Source organism: Schistocerca gregaria, chromosome 7 (assembly GCF_023897955.1).
Source record: "Schistocerca gregaria isolate iqSchGreg1 chromosome 7, iqSchGreg1.2, whole genome shotgun sequence".
NCBI classification, from domain to species: domain Eukaryota; kingdom Metazoa; phylum Arthropoda; class Insecta; order Orthoptera; family Acrididae; genus Schistocerca; species Schistocerca gregaria.
The window spans coordinates 535116457-535124119 of NC_064926.1; positions in this window are offsets into that span (position 1 = coordinate 535116457).

Below are 7663 nucleotides of genomic sequence, written 5' to 3' on the forward strand. Positions count from 1 at the left end.
GACCATAAAAACTTTTAAGAAAACTTTTAAGAAAGGAATTCTTAGTGTGGAATGTACTCCGGACGTTGAGTCCTGTCATCAGCGACAAACCAGCTGGGACGCACGTGGTCTGAGGAAGCCGAGGCGAGCGCTAAACAGCGGAGCGCGGGCTGCCGCGGCTGCTGAAATCAGCAGCGAACAACGAACCCGACGCAGCACAGCACAGCAGACGCGTCTTCATCCGGCCCGCGGGCGGCGCTCGCTTCCTGCAGCGTGGTCCCGCTTTTATTGCAGCATCAATTCTAAACGGTTAAACAAAATATTTCAAGTATAAAACTACATCTATAAAATCAACATCACGTAAAATTGTGTAATTGCAATGCCGTCTCTGCCTCCCAGAAAGCTGATACTGAAACACTCGTATTCAGTACTCGGTAAGAGGACTGTTCCTCTGGCCGAAACAGTGACAATGAGAAACATCTGGTCACACCCTTCATTTGGTTTCGTTCTTCTTGATGCTTCCTCTTCTGCTTATCCTTCAGTATATTTCATACAACTAAGTTTGAGAATAGTGTCTATATACAGGTGTTTCAGCTGCCTCTACATCTAGGTTTTACGCAACCCGCAACGCCTTCATAAACCAAGCGCGTGATTTTAAAAAAAAAAAAAAAATGCTTTGGGCACTATGTGACGTAACATCTGTGGTCGTCAGTCCCCTAGAACTTAGAACTACTTAAACCTAACTAACCTAAGGACATCACACACATCCATGCCCGAGGCAGGATTCGAACCTGCGACCGTAGCGGTCGCGCGGTTCCGGACTGAAGCGCCTAGAAGCGCTCGGCCATGTCGGCCGGCCACGATTTTCATATTGTCTCGCTCGCTGTGTGCGAACTATAAGTCCCAGAGAAAATACATTTTCGTTGGAGGCCACAGTTTTCGAGTTGTTCAAGAAAACACGTTTGAAGGTCACTTTTGCACTTTCTTCTTGACTAACATTTTTCTTAGAGTACAAAACACTCCAGGAAAAATACAGAAAGCAGAAATTATGAAAAGTAGCAAACCATACAAGAAACAACGATAACACAAGACCTGACACTACAGCCAACTGAATGTACAATAACTGATGCGAATGCATACAGAGGATGATTAACAAATGGTCTTACCTTACAAATTCGTGAGAACAAGATTATATAGAAAGATCCAAGAAGATATGAGTAGAAAACTTGTGAATACAAAACCATTTAGGACGTGACATTGTACGTTCCTTTTTCCTCGTTGCCAATTTTCTGTGTTGTATTCAGCAAATACTCTTAGCATCAAGCAAAAGTAATGTCGCAGCATGAGAACCCGCTACCACAGAAAGTAGTTGCAGTTATTTATATTGCTTGCTTGCGCGCAGAAAGTAAACATCCTCGGCACAGGATCAAACGGATTTACGCAGACTAAAGCAAAACTGAAAGCAACACAAACTGGCAACAGTCTAAAATACACACATCATAAAAAGTTTTGCATCACCCCAGTTCCCATAACGCCAGAAGATAGACGTCCACTGTGGATATTGTATCACAGACACAGTCCCTTTGACTGTTCAGAGATGTCACTAAACCTGCCCAGAGATGTAACAACCACGCATGAGCAGCGCCTATTAGACGGAGGGCGTCCGACAGCCGATCAGTTCCAGTCCTTCTACCAGGAAGGAGGAACACGGCTCGTGTCGTTTGCAGTTCAACCATGCCTAGACGGCCAATACTGCGATTCGATCGCGTCCGCGTTGTTACTTTGTGCCAGGAAGGGCTCTCAACAAGGAAAGTTTCCAAGCGTCTCGGAGTGAACCAAAGCGATGTTGTTCGGACATGGAGGAGATACAGAGAGACAGGAACTGTCGATGGCATGCCTCGCTCAGGCCGCCCAAGGGCTACTACTGCAGTGGATGACCCCCAGCTACGGATTATGGCTGACACCAAGGCCATCATGTTCAATAATGCTTTTCGTGCAGCCACAGGACGTCGTGTTACGAGTCAAACTGTGCTCAATAGGCTGCATGACTCGCAACTTTACTCCCGACGCCCAGAGCGCGCTCGATCATTGCAACCACGAAACCATGCAGCGCGCCACAGATGGACCCAACAACATGCCGAATGGATCGCTCAGGATTGGCATCATCTTCTCTTTACCGATGAGAGTAGCATATGCCTTCAACCAGACAGTAGTCGGAGACCTGTATGGAGGTAACCCAGTCAGGCTGAACGCCTTAGTCACACTATCCAGCGAGTGCAGCAAGGTAGAGGTTCCCAGCTGTTTTAGAGTGGCATTATGTGGGGCCTACGTACGCCGCTGGTGGTCATGGAAGGCACCGTAACAGCTGTACGATACGTGAATGCTGTCCTCCGACCGATAGTTCAACCATATCGGCACAGTGACGAGGCATTTGACTCCATGGACGACATTTCGCGCCCCCATCGTGCACATCTTGTGGATGAGTTCCTTCAGGATAACGACATCGCTCGAGTGGAGTGGCCAGCATGTTTTCCACACAAGAACCCTATCGAACATGTCTGAGATAGATTGAAAAGGGCTGTTTATGGACGTCGAATCGCCGTTGAGCAGTGGGACAATCTCGACCAACAGTGCCTTGATGCCTGCATGAATGCAAGAGGACGTGCTACTGGGAGTCAGAGGTACCGGTGTGTACAGCAATCTGGACCACCACCTCTGAAGTCTCACTGTATGTTGGAACAACATGCAATGTGTTGTTTTCATGAGCAATAAAAAGGGCGGAAATGATGTCTATGTTGATCTCTATTCCAGTTTTCTGTACAGGTTCCGGAAATGACGGAACCGAGGTGATGCAAAACTATTTTATGATGTGTGTATTTCTTAAAAGAAATCTTACCTTACGTATCTTAAGTGTGAAGATAATGCATAGCAATATAATTAATTGTTGACTTGTATTGATCAATCTTTGAACATTGGTCTAGCACTGAATCAAGTGAAGGATGACTCAGATAACTAGCAGGATGTTTAGTTCAACTCTGTTGATCTAACTATTGATATACAATGTGTCCAGTCATATCCGCCTTTGGCGGATGTCCACACTGCTCTACAAAACTTCAGGAGGAGGTAGATAATGTAACGTAACACATTAAATACGCACCGGAAATGAATTAAAGTGCAGGAGCATGTTCGCGGAGATATCTCCCAGTCGTGCACAGAAAGCGGGACGTCACATGACGTGACGTTATTGTGAGTATAGCGCCAAATGGGTCTAGCGCTACAACACAAGGCACTTGAAGGAGCAGGGAAAAGACAGTGTGTGTCAATCAGTGAGCTGTTACGGTTTACTGTGCAGACGTTCTTCATTACATCATGGCCAAGGGACAATACCTGGATGGCGTCACACACGAAGAATTATCGGGAAACCGAAAGAATGCCGAAGTTTGACGAGTCTAGCCAGCAGATTCGAGTTTTCACAGCATTGTTTTACATTAAAGGGGACCGTTTCGAACCACAGACGCTGCGGAACGAAAGAGAGGTGGTGGCCGACCGCGGTCAACTGCAGCAGTTGATGACCTCTACATTGTCTAGCAGGCAAGAAGGGACCCACTGCAAACAATGAGTGCAATTGAAACCACGTTAACAGGACTGTAGAGCATGCAGTCTCAGACACCACAGCGACACGGTGGCTGCATGGGGGTGGTCCTTCTTGCACCACGACCAGTACATTGTCTTCTGTTGACACCCGAACATAGGTGGTACCGTTTGCGATGGTGCTATGAGCACAGGGACTGGACCGACGAAGAGTGGAGTCACGTGGTTTTCTAGGATGAGAGCAGATCCAATCTGAGTAGTGATTTTGGAAGTCCGCTCATGCGGCAAGAGGTGGGAACACGTAATGAACCGAGGCACATGCCGAACATGATCGGTCTGGTGGTCCAGGTGTTATGTTGTGTGGAGAGCATTATGTTGCATAGGGTGATCGACCTCTAAATTTATTTGACACTGTACACTCACTTATCAACGTTATTATGAATCTGTACTCCTTCCACAGGTGCGTCTTGTCATGGGTGCATTCAATCCTGACTTCACTTTTACGAATGACAATGCGCGACAGCGTCGAATAGGGCAGATGGAGGAGATCTTGAAAGAAGAGGATATTCTGAGAATGGCCTGGACTGCCCGTCCCCCTACTTAAACCCTGTCGACCACGTATGGGGTGCATTGGAGAGACGTATTTCAGCACGTCCAGAACAGTTGTCAACTGCGCTGATGGAGAATCTGAACGCGTTATGGGAAGTACTTTCTACCAAATATGTGGGCAGTACGGGAACACGGTGCAGAGCATCCACTGCCATCCGTGGTGATCACACACGTTATTAAGAATCACGGCCTGCCGTTTTTTATGTCCATGGGACCATAATGAACCACAGTAATTTCAATATATTTACTGTCTTCGAATAAAAGTGTCATTTCTGTTCGTCTGATTGTGTATTTCTTTCAGTTGCCGTGTGTAGTATACTGTCCGCCTACTTAGCTGAGTGGAAACGTGTTTGCCTACCATGCAGTGGCCCAGTTTCTTATGCAGTGGCCGGGTTCGATTCCCGGTCAGGTTGGAGACCACCTCAACTCGACGATTGGGTGTAGTGCTGTCATCATCACCGACTCGGAAGTCACCCAATGTTGCATCACCTGAAATAAGACTTGCACCCGGTGACCATACTTCTCCGGATGGGCCTCCTGGCCTTCAGGACCGTGCGATCCTTTTCCTTTGTACCATACTCTAGCAGTTCTTTCAATGCACAGTACAAGTTTTATCGAGCTATGTTACTTGGCAGTGACAAAATAAGCGGTATTTACTTTCGTCCTCAATTTTTTTACAGCAGTTTATTTATGTGACGTAAGGCAGGAGCATAGCATAGTCAAACTTGTGTGAACCTTCTATGGCTTTCGACCATAACTCGCCATGCAGTGTGGTGCTGTCTCTGTGCAGAATCTATCCCACAGTTTCTGGAGGACACAACCTAACCTCTAAAGAAGAAAGTGCTGTATTCAGGCGATCTACAGGTGACGAGGCAGCGACATTGTGAACAGTGCACTCCGTATCCATCTTAGCAGTCGCAGAGACACCTTGGGATCTCGTCCACCGTCAGGCACCAATGAGCTGCATTGAGGCCTGTGGGGATTCATAGGTGTCACTGAAGGAACAGCTCAAGACCAAGACGCACTGACACACCAACCACAATCACAGGGACTCTCCACATTTCACTGAGTACATATGGGCTCGAGACGGACACGCGCTGAACTGAACGCAACATTACCCATAAATTGAAACAAGTATTTGAAAGCTCTCCATTGACTAACTGGACGAAATAGTCCCCCAAATACTCACTCTTAAACAACAATCAACATACGTCTAAATAAAGCCGCCAATGGTTTGCCTTATATCTACAAGACACATGTCCCACATCCTTGTAAAAAATCATCCACATATGAATAAAATTACTACTACTACTACTACTACTACACATTCACCAGATGATCCCAAGTTTGACCAAAACACGGCTCCGTACACACATAGTTTCTAACACACATTGCACACCATGAACACAATTAAACACTGCAGTCGTAGCACATGACGTAAAAGCTATCATCTCATCGACCAGTCTTAGAATACTGCTCACGAGTGTGGGACATACACTGGGGTAACAAAAGACGTGGGGTAGCGGTAGGCACAATTGTGGTGTCACCGCCAGACACCACACTTGCTAGGTGGTAGCCTTTAAATCGGCCGCGGTCCGGTAGTATACGTCGGACCCGCGTGTCGCCACTATCAGTGATTGCAGACCCAGCGCCGCCACACGGCAGGTCTAGAGAGACTTCCTAGTTCTCGCCTCAGTTGTACAGCCAACTTTGCTAGCGATGGTTCACTGACTTCTACGCTCTCATTTGCCGAGACGATAGTTAGCATAGCCTTTGGCTACGTTATTTGCGACGACCTAGCAAGGCGCCAGTATCCGTACTATTGATATTGTGAATCATGTACCATAAAGAGCGACGTTCTCCATTAATGGATTAAAGTTAAGTATTCCACTAGCTACGTCCGTTTTTCTCAATTGTAATTCCCTTGTCATGTTCCAGACCTCACGCCAGCCTGCGTAAGCTAAAACGCGTGCATTTCGGCCTCCTTTAGTTATACGAGTTGGCTCTCCTGCCAACAGAACAACATATATGGATGGCTTTAGTATAGCAGACACAAGGTATAAAAGGGCAGAGTTGTCATTTGTACTCAGGTGATAGACCTGAAAATGTGTGAATTACGGCCACACAATGGGAATTAACAGACTCTGAACGCCGAGTGGTAATTGGAACTAGATACATGGGACATTCCGTTTCCGAAATTATTAGGGAATTCAGTACTCTGAGATCCACAGGGTCAAGTTTGTGAGAGAATACAATATTTGAGGCATTAACTGTCAGCATGGCCAAAGGCGATGGCCTTCGCTTAATTACTGAAAGCAGCTGTGTTTGTGTAGAGCTGTGAGACTTACCACACAAGCAATACTAGGTAAAGTAACTGTAGAAATCAATGTGGGACGTACCTTACGTGTTAGTAACTTATCTGTTAGGAAAGTACGACGAAATATGGCTGTAACAGGCCATAACAGCAGCCAACCTACGTGAGTTCCCTTGCTAACATGACACCGTCGCCTTCAGCGGCTCTCTTGCGCTCATGACCATATCAGTCTGACCCTAGACGTCTGCAAAACCGTGAATCGGTCATATGAGTCACAATTTGAGTTAGCAAGAGCTGACGATAGAGTTCGAGTGTGGTGCAGACCGCAGAAAGCCATGGACTCAAGTTGCCAACAAGACACTGGGCATGCTAGTGGTGGGTCCATAATGGCGTTGAGAGAGGACAAGTTACTATCTCACCTATTTTTCGCATATGGAAAAAACTAAAGATTTTATTACAACCTGACGAACCTTGAGCAAGACACTAGGAAGTTAATGGCTTGAGTAGACGTTGATGGAGCCTGGTAGGGAGCTCAAAGCATGAGGTATTCTTATGGTTCTTAGCTCATAGAAATGGAATGTTGGAAGCTTAAAGCTATTGGCGGCGAGCCCATCCCTCAGCAAATCTTGCCTGACAGGCCCACAGCCATACAGAGCAGACAAGGCAGCCCCCAGTCGAGACATGTCTCCAGCTGAACAATGCCACAATACTGCCATGTCGCCAGTGGAAGCCTGGGCTGGGGGCAACAGTGGAGTTGTAAACCAGGCATTGTGTGCAGAGCCATGTGTAATAAAACTTCAAATGTTTTCATGTTTTCCAGTTGTGCAAATAGGCCTGTGAACCACTTCCATCGGCTGCCTCAGCTGCCTCAGTTGTATAAGAAACTCCGGCGTCTGGGAAACATTTATAGATAGAATCGTTATTACACCTCACAACTAGGATTAACAAGCTCCAAGGCACAGCAATTTAGATAAAGGTCTTTGTATCTGTTTGCTAGTTGTCATGGGAAGCGACACGACTTCGGAGAAAATTGTCTCTTCACCTTTTCGAAAACTGAAAGCCAGTAATTCACAGTTTCCTTTTTTTCAGAGATGCAGGTTTCTCAACTCTTGCCCTGGTTCGACATGAGTTTGTGTTGTCGTGTGGGATGGGAGAATTAGCGCCTCTAGG